Source organism: Heterodontus francisci, chromosome 13 (assembly GCF_036365525.1).
Source record: "Heterodontus francisci isolate sHetFra1 chromosome 13, sHetFra1.hap1, whole genome shotgun sequence".
Taxonomy (NCBI): Eukaryota; Metazoa; Chordata; class Chondrichthyes; order Heterodontiformes; family Heterodontidae; genus Heterodontus; species Heterodontus francisci.
This window is the reverse complement of record NC_090383.1, coordinates 64308149-64321301: the sequence shown is the minus strand read 5'-3', so window position 1 is coordinate 64321301 and position 13153 is coordinate 64308149.

Genomic DNA, 13153 nt, shown 5'->3' with positions numbered 1-13153 from the left:
GCACAGTGTACCAGCTGCACTTGTTACCTAGGCCACAGCAGGAGAGAGAGGTACATGGTGTAATGTTTCAGTTTGACTGTGTGTGTAAACTGGCCAAAACCAGCTGAAACCAGTTTTGAGAGACACCAGCAAAGCATGCTTACTGAAAGGAAAGAGCTATCTATCTCTCAACAAAAATTCTACAAGGAGCTACAGGCCTAGTTAACTGCCTAAGGAGGAAATAACCCTTTGAAGAGACCATTTGAATTGCTGAAGTAAAGTTTCGACTGAGAGACTGTAGGTTTTAAAATTCAAATTGACCTATTGCTGTGCTCATTGTTGAAAGAACTGTTTGATGCCTGCTGCAGCTGAAGAGTTTGAATGCCCATCAAGAACAGAATGTTTCATCAAATCCGTGTGAAGACATCGAGAGGCATTCGATTATTTGTACACTAGGATACCTCGCCCATCAGGATCATAACCCACCAAGACTTATTTATTTATTCTTAAGAAACAGCTAATTTAAAAAAAACACCACTTTCAAAACTGGTTAACTGTTAGTTTTGAATGTATGTGTGTGAATGGGGAAGTTAGATTAAAATAAGAAGTTATAAGGTCTTTAGACATAGGTTTATCTTAATAGTGTTTAAGATTTAGTTTTTTTCATAAATAGTTAATTTGTTGTTGTCTAAAGATACCTGGTTTGGTCTGTTTTATTCTGGGGGTTACTAGAATGTTTTATTTGTCTGTTTTTCCGGTTGGGTGGGAAAAGTTTAATAAAATTCTACAATCTGTGGAGTGATCCACTTCAGTCATAACAAATGAAGCCATCATGGCTGGACGGCAACAGTTACAAGCATTGGGAGCGACTACAATAATTGGCATAGCAACCAAGGCTCAGAAGTCTGCTAAACCTTGTGGCAAATGTAGCCTGACTCACCCAATTCACAGTTGTCCACTGTACCAGGGCCAGTGCAAAGCTTGTGGTATGCGAGGACATTGGGCAAGGCAGTGCATAAGGCTGAGCTCAGACGCTGCACACAGGAATGGTAGCAGATCATATGAAGAAAGAACGTCTGCAAGACAGGATGGCAAACACAACAGGTATGCGAACACAAAACAAAAGTCCAAACAGGTACATCAGGTCAACAGAGAGACAGATTGCCAGGAGGACATGGATGAAGAGTGCACTCATGTGAACAGCGAGCAAGAATTTCACATAGTTAATCAACATGTCAATGCTATCATGCAATCTGAGGCATTCGCCATGATCGGGATTATATGTCTGCAGAAGAGTGGCAAGCATAAGCTCAAAGTAAAAATTGACACCAAAGCAAGTGTAAATATTCTGTCCATCTGTATACGGAAGGACAAGTACTTAAAGAAATGGGAATCGATGGTACAACCCACCACAGCAAGGCTGACTGCCTACAGTGGTTCTCCAATCAAGTGCATTGGAACGATAACCTATCGTGTACCTATGGAGCTCCGAATGGCTACCACAAATGTTTTATATTGTAAACACGACTGGACCAGCTGTCACAGGACTTGCAGTATGCCAAGGTTTACAAACTGTCACAATACATGAAGTCAGTAACATACCAAAGATGGTAAAATGTACCCAAGTCGAGTGTATCGGGTCCACGTAAAGGATGACACAAAGGTTGGGAGTCTGGACACGAAGAGGCGATATGACCGGGAGTCTCTCCTCTAGCTTCAGTTTGTTGCAGCAAGTACCACTGCCATTGCCAGTGATTGGTGATGTTGCAAGTCATCATTTTTCTAAGTTTTCTAAACAAGGGAAGATGAAGGCATCGTATGACAGGCAAGCGGCACCAGAATTAGCTCGATTGTGATAGGACAGAAGGTCACATTCATCAATCATGCATCAGGATCTTGGTATCCTACCGAGGTTGCTAGGATATGTGACCAGCCCAGATCATAGGAAGTCCAGATACCCAATGGTGTGATTCTCAGACGGAACCGAAGTCATCTCAGACAGCTGTACGAAAACGCTACATGTGACAAACCTGTGGCATCATGGGCATGTTCAAAGATGAGCACAAAGGAAGAATGTGCTTACCAGTGTTCCAAGGCACCAGAGTCTGAGAGAACTGTTCAAGACAAGCTCAGCAAACTCAGAAAAAGTTTGTGATAACAAGACCGGGACAAATAAGCAAACCTCCTCTACGTTTTATAGATTGTTAAACTTACTCACTTGTAAATAATGTTTTGTTTTAATCATTTATAGCTAGTCCGAACTACAACATCATTGTATATTGTACATGTGTTTTTCTCTTTGAATGAAAGGGATGTTATGGGAAGACCTTAAGAGCGGACCACCTTAAGAGCTGTGAGGGAAGATCACCAGAGCAAGTGATGTCGCGTTACACATGACCAATTAGCTGTGGGTGGAGCCCAACAGAGTGAGAAGTGTGTAGGTGTGCTCGTGCAGTATCTGTTTGTGTATATATTTATATGTTCTAATTCTTCTTCTTTGGCCTCCTTATCTCGAGAGACAATGGGTAAGCGCCTGGAGGTGGTCAGTGGTGTGTGGAGCAGCGCGTGGAGTGGCTATAAAGGCCAATTCCAGAGTGACAGGCTCTTCCACAGGTGCTGCAGAAAAATTTGTTTGTCGGGGCTGTTACACAGTTGGCTCTCCCCTTGCGCCTCTGTCTTTTTTCCTGCCAACTGCTAAGTCTCTTCGACTCGCCACACTTTAGCCCCGCCTTTATGGCTGCCCGCCAGCTCTGTTCTAATGTTCTAATTATGTTATAATAAAACCCATGTTTTCTTTGGATATTACTTGTAGTCCTGAGAGGCCTACCAGAGGTCACACACCAAGGTAACAAATAATATTACAAAAAGGAGGCCATTCCACCCATCATGTCTATGCCTGGAGTTGCAGTATTTGCTTCAGAATTTATTTGTTGATTCTTCCCTCCTCCCATATTAATATCTTCTTTCTATTGTCAAAAAAAAGATATTTTTTACAGAAGCATACCTCTCTGGCTGCAACTCAAACATCATTCTCCCACAGCAACACTTAAAAAAACTCTCATCCCATGTTAACTCATCATTTGTATTTAATAAGTTAAACTGCGTAAAATCCTGGGAAAATTACATATTTATTTGTTTATACTCCTCATGCCTTTCAGTTGGTATTTGTTAATTTACTACTTGGTTGTGTAGATTGCCAGAAGAATGTCTTTGAGATTCATGGAGAGAATGCCGAAAGCATATGTTTAAAATAGAATTTTAGCTTTAAAGCTGATCTCACAAAATGGGATTTAGCTGTTGATCTGAATGCTGAGAAAAGACTTTAAGTGAAGTTTTTAGCTTTTTAAAGCCATGGAAAAGCCATAAACTAATTAAAGCCATAACACTTCTAGGCTAATTGCACCAGGGAGATATGTGTTTCTATGACAGACATCCCTTACTAGTATGAGAAGCCATTTCTTTAACTAAAACCACTTAAGTAACACATTGTGGAGCAGAAAAATGTCACCTCTGGCCATTTAAAAAAAAACTCAATGTTAATAGCAAAAACATCCTAAAAATCCTAGGGTGTTTTATGATCTCCTCCATAGCAGGTTTGGAGGTGGGGAAAGCATACAATCATGTGGGTTCTGGGGCGGGAAGGCCTGTGAACAGTTTTCCCACCCTGCCACCAATTGAGGCCTTACTTAGTCCCCAATTAAGGGCCTCTTCTCACCGCAGCCGCATTTACCCCTTGCAGTGGGCGGCCCTGCCACCGCACTGGTAGTACAGCACGAAAAACCGTGCGAGCTGCTTCCCGGCTCCAGAGGGGCGGGGGTGGGTCCCTCATTCAAAGGCACTTAGTGCCTGAACGAGGGACCCAGCATCGGGAGGGGGCACGCTGAGGGCCACAAACCTGCCCTTGATGCCGACCTCACCCCCATCCCCACGACCCCCACCCCGCGAGACTCCTCCCTCCCTGATCTACCTTTAGCCTGATTCCAGCCGCAGTCCTCGGTGTCTGGTTGCTGTAGCTACAGCAGCAGCCACTGCCTCTGCGGTGGCGCTGGAGCTGCCAGCTTCTGATTGTTTGGCAGCTCTGCAAGGCCGGGTCTTCTGGCGACCGTATCCTAAATCCAATGGAAAGCCCGCCGCTGACCAGTTCAGTGCCTGATTGCAACTAAATTCAGCAGGCCTTCCATAGAAGATGGGACACTGGGATCTCAGCATCAGTTTTCCCCGATGTCGAGACCTCCGCCGCGAGCATAAAATTCCTCACAGACACAAAGTCTGTCATTCTGGGGGTAAATCAATGCCCCAATGACACAATGACAGTCATAGAACTGCACATTGATCAAGTTTGATTAACAGAAGGGGAGGCAAGACCTCCTTGCATATGTGTCACTCTGAGTGGTTAATTGAATGTAGGGAGACCTTTCATCGAAATTGGGGTATAAAAATATAGGTTTCCACACACCTCAAGAAGATCAGTAGAAGTCAATCTGTAGTAATCTTTGTAGAATAGCAAGCAGTCTGTAATAGTATTTCTGTTTGTCTGTAGAAGTAGTAGTCTCTGTTAGTACACTTAGGTTTTCTTTGTTCTTTAAGAATTTTTAGCTAGCAGATGCAGAAAGGTGCCTTTACAGTTACATCCCAATAGGACATAGAGTAAAATACCAAGTTAGCTAGTTAGGTCGCAGGCAAAGAAAAGTCACACTTATCTTTCTAAGTATCCAAGATCAGATAAAGATACGAGTATTGGATGGTATAAACATAGTGACGAAGGAGATATTAAGGGGTTTAGCATCTTTGAAATGGATAAATTGCCAGGCCCAGTTGAAATGTAGCCCAGGCTGCTAAGAGAAGCAAGGGAGAAAATAGTGGAGGCACTGACGATCATTTCCCTAATCTCTCTGGCTGCAGGGCTAGTGCCAGAGAACCAGTGGACTGCTAACATTGTACCGTTGTTTAAAAAGGGATAGTCCAAGTATTTTACAGGCCAGTCAGCCTAACCTTGGTGGTGGGCAAATTATTGGAAAAACTTCTGAGTGACGATATTAATCATTTAATCCATGCTTTTCTAATCAATCAAAGATAGTCAGTATGGACTTGTTAAGAGGTCATGTCTGGACAAGCTGATTGAATTTTCTGAGGATGTAACAAGGAGGATCGATGAGGGTAGCTCATTTTATGTATATATGGATTTTAGCAATGCTTTTGACAGGATCCCACATGGTAGACTTGTCAGAAAAGTAAGAGCCCATGGGATCCAAGAACAAGTGGCAAGTTGGATCCAAAATTTGCTCAGTGGCAGAAAGCAAAGGGTTATAGTCAATGGGTGTTTTGTGACTGGAAGGCTGTTTCCAGTGGGGTTCTGCAGGGCTCAGTTCTAGGTCCCTTACTTTTTGTGGTATTTATCAATGATTTAGATTGAAATGTAGGGGGCATGATTAAGAGGTTTGCAGATGATACAAAAATTGGTAATGTGGTCAATAGTGAGGAAGAAAACTGTAGACTGCAGGAAGGTATCAATGGACTGGTCAGGTTGGCAAAAAAGTGGCAAATGGTATTCAATCTGGAGAAGTGTGAGGTAATGCATTTGGGGAGAGAAAACAAGTATGATACTGAGAAGTGTAGAAGAACAGAGGGACCTTGGAGTGCATGTCCACAGATTCCTGAAGATAACATAACAGGTAGAGAGGGTGGCTAAGGAGGCAACACTCAAAAAGCTCGACACCATCGAGGACAAAGCAGCCCGCTTGATTGGCACCCCATCCACAAACATTCACTCCCTCCACCACCAACGCACAGTGGCAGCAGTGTGTACCATCTACAAGATGCACTGCAGCAACGCACCAAGGATCCTTAGACAGCATCTTCCAAACCCGCGACCTCTACCAACTAGAAGGACACGGGCAGCAAATGCATGGGAACACCACCACCTACAAGTTCTCCTCCAAGTCACACAGCATCCTGACTTGGAACTATATCGCCGTTCCTTCACTGTCGCTGGGTCAAAATCCTGGAACTCCCTTCCTAACAGCACTGTGGGTGTGCCTACCCCACATGGACTGCAGCCGTTCAAGAAGGTAGCTCACCACCACCAAGGGCAATTAGGGATGGGCAATAAATGCTGGCCTAGCCAGCAACGCCCACATCCCATGAATGAATAAAAAAATGCTCAGATTGTCTTCTTTGGAACACAGCAGGCTGAGATGAGATTTAATTGATATGTAAAAATTATGAGGGGCTAAGAAAGATTGGTCAGGAAGGATCTATTATTTCCCTGAGCAGAAAGGTCATGGGCATGGATTTAAAGTAATTGGTGAAAGATTAGAGGAGAGTTGAACAGAAATATTTTCACCCAGATGGTGGTGGGGTTTTGCAACTCACATCTGAAAGGGCGGCAGAGGCAAAGACCATCATCACATTTTTAAAAAATACTTGGATATGCACTTGAAGTACTGTAACCTACAGGGCTACTGACCAAGAGCTGGAACGTGGGATTAGATTGGATAGCTCTTTCTCAGCTAGCACTGACACACTGGGCTGAATAACCTCCTTCTGTGCCATAAATTCTGTATTTCTAAGTAAAGCCAGCTCGGATATCATTGCTTGCGCATTTGATGGATTCAGCTGAAATTGAAGATCCAAGAGGAACAGATGACCCCGCTACTGGAATATAGCTGACTGGCTTGATGCTCTAGGAGCTAATGCCTGCATCACAGTGAAGTAGGAAGATTGGCTCAACCACTCAAAGATCAGGTTGGGTAAGATATGATAAATTGCTACCCACCAGTATCAACACTATAATATAATAGAAACCCAATGTTTGTGTTCTTAGTTCGTTATAAATGCTGTTAACTTATCAGAAATCTTGGAGTTTAACTCTGAAATAACCTCACCGCTGTAATAAGCTCAGACACTGATCAATACTATAATTAATACTCAGTATCAGTTAATGATGATTTATTGTGATACATGGCTGTAACTTTAACTTTGGCTATTCATTTTGCTTTTTTTTTTATTTGTTCCTGGGATGTGGGCATTGCCTGCTAGGCCAGAAATTATTTCCCATCCTGAATTGACCTCGAGAAGGTGGCGGTGAGCTCCCTTCTTGAACCGCTGCAGTCTATGTGGGGTAGGTACACCTACAGTGCTGTTAGGAAGGAAGTTCCAGATTTTGCCCCAGCGACCGTGAAGGAACGGCAATATAGTTCCAAATCAGGATGGTGTGTGGCTTGGAGGGGAACTTGTAGGTGGTGGTGTTCTCATGCATCTGCTGGACTTGTCTTTCTATGTGGTAGACGTCACAGGTTTGGAAGATTCTGTCTAAAGAGCCTTGGTGCGTTGCTGCAGTGCATCTTGTAGATGGTACACACTGCTGCTACTGTGCGTTGGTGGTGGAGGGAGTGAATGTTTGTGGATGGGGTGCCAATCAAGCGGGCTGCTTTGTCCTGGATTGTGTTGAGCTTCTTGAGTGTTGTTGGAACTGCACCCATCTAGGCAAATGGCGAGTATTCCATCACACTCCTGAATTATGCCTTGTAGATGGTGGAACGTCTTTGGGGAGTCAGGAGGTGAGTTACTCGCTGCAGGATTCCCAGCCTCTGACCTGCACTTGTAGCCACGGTATTCATATGGCTACTCCAGTTCAATTTCTGGTCAATGGTAACTCCCAGGATGTTGATTGTGGGGGATTCAGTGATCGTAATGCCATTGAATGTCAAGGGGAGATGGTTAGATTCTCCCTTGTTGGAGATGGTCATTGCCTGGCACGTGTGTGGCGTGAACGTTACTTGCCACTTCTCAGCCCAAGCCTGGACATTGTCCAGGTTTTGCTGCATTTCTCCACTGACTGCTTCAGTATCTGAGGAGTCGCAAATGGTGCTGAACATTGTGCAATCATCAGCCAATATCCCCACTTCTGACCTTATGATTGAAGGAAGGTCATTGATGAAGCAGCTGAAGATGATTGGGCTTAGGGCACTACCCTGAGGAACTCCTGCACTGATGTCCTGGAGCTGAGATGATTGACCTCCAATAAGCACAACCATCTTCCTTTGCGCTAGGTACGACTCCAACCAGGGGAGAGTTTTCCCCCGATTCCCATTGACTCCAGTTTTGCTCGGACTACTTGATGCCGTACTCGGTCAAATGCTACCTTGATGTCTAGGGCAGTCACTCTCACCTCACCTCTTGAGTTCAGCTCTTTTGGCCATTTTTGGACCAAGGCTGTAATGAGGTCAAGAGCTGAGTGGCCCTGGCGAAACCCAAACTGAGCATCAGTGAGCAGGTCATTGCTAAGCAAGTGCTGCTTGATAGCACTGTTGCGACGCCTTCCATCACTTTACTGAAGATTGAGAGTAGAGTGATGGGGCGGTAATTGGCCGGGTTGGACCTGTCTTCCTTTTTGCGTACAGGACATACCTGAGCAATTTTCCACATTGCCGGGTAAATGCCAGTGTTATAGCTGTACAGGAACAGCTTGGCTAGGGGCGCGGCAAGTTCTGGAGCACAGGTCTTCAGTACTATTGCTGGAGTGTTGTCAGGGCTCAGCCTTTGCAGTATCCAGTGCCTTCAGCCATTTCTTGATATCACGTGGAGTGAATTGAATTGGCTGAAGACTAGAATCTTGAATGCTGGGGACTCAAGGAGGAGGCCGAGATGGATCATCAACTCGGGACTTCTGGCTGAAGGTTGTTGCAAATGCTTCTGCCTTATCTTTTGCACTGATGTGCTGGGCTCCCCCATCATTGAAGATGGGGATAGTTGTGGAACCACCTCCTCCAGTTAGTTGTTTAATTGTCCACCACCATTCACGAGTAGATGTGGCAGAGCTTAGATCTGATCCATTGGTTGTGGAATTGTTTATCTCTGTCTATCGCATGCTGCTTATGCTGTTTGGCACGCAAGTAGTCCTGGCTTGTAGCTTCACCTGGTTGACACCTCATTTTGAGGTGTGCCTGGTGCTGCTCCTGGCATGCCCTCCTGCATTCTTAATTGAACTAGGGTTGGTCCCCCAGCTTGATGGTAATGGTAGAGTAGGGGATATGCCGGGCCATGAGGTTACAGATTGTGGTTGAGTACAAATCTGCTGCTGCTGAAGGCCCACAGCACCTCATGGATGCCCAGTTTTGCATTGCTAGATCGGTTCGAAATCTATCCCACTTAGCACGGTGGTAGTGCCACACAACACGATGGAGGGTATCGTCAATGTGAAGGCAGGACTTCGTCTCCACAAGGACTGTGTGATGGTCACTCCTACCAATACTGTCATGGACAGATGCATCTGCGGCAGGCAGATTGGTGAGGACAAGGTCGAGTATATTTTTCCCTCCTGTTGGTTCCCTCACCACCTGCTGCAGACCCAGTCTAGCAGTTATGTCCTGTAGGACTCGGCCAGCTCGGTCAGTAGTGGTGCTATGAGCCATTCTTGGTGATGGACATTGAAGTCCCCCTTGCCGCCCTCAGTGCTTCCTCCAAGTACTGTTCAACATGGAGGACTACTGATCCATCAGCTGAGGGGGGGGACAGTAAGTAGTAATCAGCAAGAGGTTTCCTTCCCCATGTTTGACCTGAAGCCATGAGACTTCATGGAGTCTGGAGTTGATGTTGAGGACTCCCAGGGCAACTCCCTCTTGACTGTATACCACTATGCTGCCACCTCTGCTGGGTCCTGCTAGTGGGACAGGAAAAACCCAGGGATGATGATGGTGGTGTCTGGGACATTGTCTGTAAGGTATGATTCGGTGAGTATGACTATGTCAGGCTGTTGCTTGACTAGTCTGTGGGACAGCTCTCCCAACTTTGGCACAAGCCCCCAGATGTTAGTAAGGAGGACTTTGAAGGGTCGACAGGGCTGGGTTTGCCATTGTCGTTTCCGGTGCCTAGGTCGATGTCGTCCCATTTCATCCCTTATTGACTTTGTTAAATAACTCTGTCCTTTAAAGACTTGCTAATCAAACTTGAGATAACTGTAACTATTTATATCTATTAAGTGTTTGTGTACCCAACTATAAACTTAAGTAGTGATTATTAACAGGTAAACAGCCTTATAGTGCATAACCATTTGTGTGTTGTCTTCCTTGATCTTTTGGCAATAGTTATTTCATTCACCAAGTAGTTTACTGGCATCTTAAACAAGCGTTGAAGTAAAACTTAAATTTAATTTTAATCGGTTAGACCAAGGATCGTGCAGCGAGCCAACATAGGCACCACTCATGCCTCTGCTTACATTGGGAGGTATACCCCAGATGGTTCCTTTGGAGCAAGGGTGTTAAGGATTCATTTGGTTCCTCAGCATATATTTGTCAGGATTCTGAAACCCAACGTTCTTGTTCTTACACTTGGTAAGGTGTTGGAATAGCAGCAAGTGCACACTTAAATTCCCAGAGGCACTGCTGTCAAACACACACACATTTGTCCACAGTGGAAATCCCCACAGCTAAGGCCGAGGTGAAAGTTCAAACTCAAGCGCCAGGCACGAAATGAAAGGTAAGCCGTGTGGGGGGCAAGGGGGGGGGGGTGGTATCTTCCTGCAGACATTTATCATATTGAATAACAAATTTAATGGATAACTTACCTTTTTTAGATTTGTATAACATTTTATGTATTTGTCGTTATAATTTTTACTGAGTAAATCGAAAAATGGCAGTTAAAAGTTGCGTTGACAAATTATTTGAATAATTTGGTTCATTTTTGTGGTGTGTGCTGATTCATGAATGGTAGCATTGAAAATAAACTGAACAATTTGATTGTTTGGCTTTCTGCTGGTTATTTGTCCTTTTTTTACTTTCTCTGTGTTTGATTTGTTCACATAGGATTATTATGATAATTGCTTCATAATTGAATAGATTAAATACTATTTGAATATTGGTAAATACTTGCTTGATAATTTAATGGATAAGTGTTTATTAAAGCCAATTGAGATGTTTTTCCCCTATAGACATGGCATCCGGAGATGTGATAATTAAGAGGCATGGCACTGCTAAGACCACACTTGAACTTTAATGCATTTGAAAGGTATGATTGTTGACATGCCAGATGCAAGACCTTTAATCATGTCGATAGATACTTTGAAATATAATCACCAATCTTTGATTTTGACTCATTTCATTACCATTCCATTTCAGGTAGCTATTGAACACTAAAACACAAGTATGCAGATTCTGGAACTCTGAAATAAAAACAGAAAATTCGGGAAACACTTACCAGGTCAGGCAGCATCTGTGGAGAGAGAAACATGGGCTGAATTTTAACATTTGGATCTGCTTGCAGCTGGGAGGCTGGTAGCGGGTCAGAGACCCATAAACTCAAGTAGTGGATTTTCCAGTGGTTCTTCAGCATTCCAAGTTTCTTTACCAATTAAAGTGGGCAGGCGTGATGAAAACCCGCACCTGACTGTTGAAGCTTCACTACTTAGAGGGACCTTCTGAGGGTCAGAATGGATCCATTATGCAACTGTCAATAGAGCCAGCCACTTGAGTGATGGAGTCTCAAATGAGAGAAGGCTGCATGATAACCCTGGATATCATTCTGTAGGTTACAAGGACCTGCACAGAGATTCTGTTCCCAGTAAATAGGAGGAAGATGCCTGCTTTGGAGACCAAGCAGACATGGCTGGAAGTGGCAGAGGAGGTGAGCAGCAGGAATGTGAAGCCTCGCTCCTGGATACAGTGCTGCAAGATGTTCAGTGGCCTATGGGGAGGCGGTGGCGTAGTGGTAATGTCACTAGACTAGTAATCCAGAGCCTAGGCTATTACGCTGGGGCATGGGTTTGAATCCCACTACAGCAGATGGTGAAAATATAATTCAAGTAATAAATCTGCAATTAAAAAAACAATCTAGTCTAATGGTGGCCATGAAACGATTGTTTTAATGGCCTCATCAGGGCACGAAATGTTAGTGACATGCCACATTGAAATGCCAAGCCTTTCACTCTGACTTCCCCAGATTTCTCCTGCACAGAACTCCTCAGACCAACACACTTTGCAGGTTCACCCATTCCTCTTTTGCGAGGCACCTCCTCACATCCCCATCTGACCAGCCACCACTGACTCTCACCCTCATCTTATTGCTATGTCACACGCACCCCTCCCAGTGACCCTCCACAAATGTGTCCTGCTTTCCTGTAGAATCATTGAATGCTTACAGCACACAAGGAGGCCATTTGGCCCATTGTGTCCATGCCAGCTCTCTGCAAGAGCACATCAGCGAGCCCCATTCCCCAGCCCTTTCCCCGTAGCCCTGCAAATGTTTTCTCATCAGGTGCTTATCCAATGCACTTTTGAAAGCCTCGATTGAATGTGCTTCTACCACACTCTCAGGCAGTGCATTCCAGATCCTAACCAGTTAAAAAGTTTTTCCTCATGTTACCTTTGGTTCTTTTTCCATTCACCTTATATTGGTGTCCTCTGGTACACGACCCTTTCGCCAATGAGAACAGTTTCCCTCTATCTACTCTGCCTAGAACGCTCATGAGTTTGAACACCTGGCTCAAATCTCCTTTCAGTCTTCTCCAAGGAGAACAGTCTCAGCTTCTCCAATCTATCCACGTAATTGAAGCCCGTCATCCTTGGAACCATTCTCTAAAACCTTCACATCCTTCCTAAAATGTGTTAGAAACATAGAAAAATAGGAGCAGGAAAAAGCCATTCGGCCCTTCGAGCCTGCTGCACCATTCAATACGATCATGGCTGATCATCCAAACTCAGTAACCTGTTCCTGCTTTCTCCCCGTATCCCTTGATCCCATTAGCCCCAAGAACTATATCTAACTCTTTCTTGAATATATTTAAAGATTTGTCCTCAACTGCATTCCGTGGTAGAGAATTCTACAGGTTCACCACTCTCTGGGTGAAGAAATCTCTCCTGATCTCAGTCCTAAATGTCTTACCCCTTATCCTTAGACTGCGACCCCTGGTCCTGGACTCCCCCGCCATCGGGAACATCCTTCCTGTATCTAGTCTGTCCAGTCCTGTTGGAATTTTGTAGGTTTCTATGAGATCCCCTCTCATTCTTCTGAACTCTAGCAAATACAAGCCTAATCGACCCAATCTCTCTTCATACGTCAGTCCTGCCTTCCTAGGAATCAGTCTGGTAAACCTTCGCTGCACTCCCTCCATAGCAGAAACATCCTTCCTCAGATAAGGAGACCAAAACTGCACACAATACTCCAGATGTGGTCTCACCAA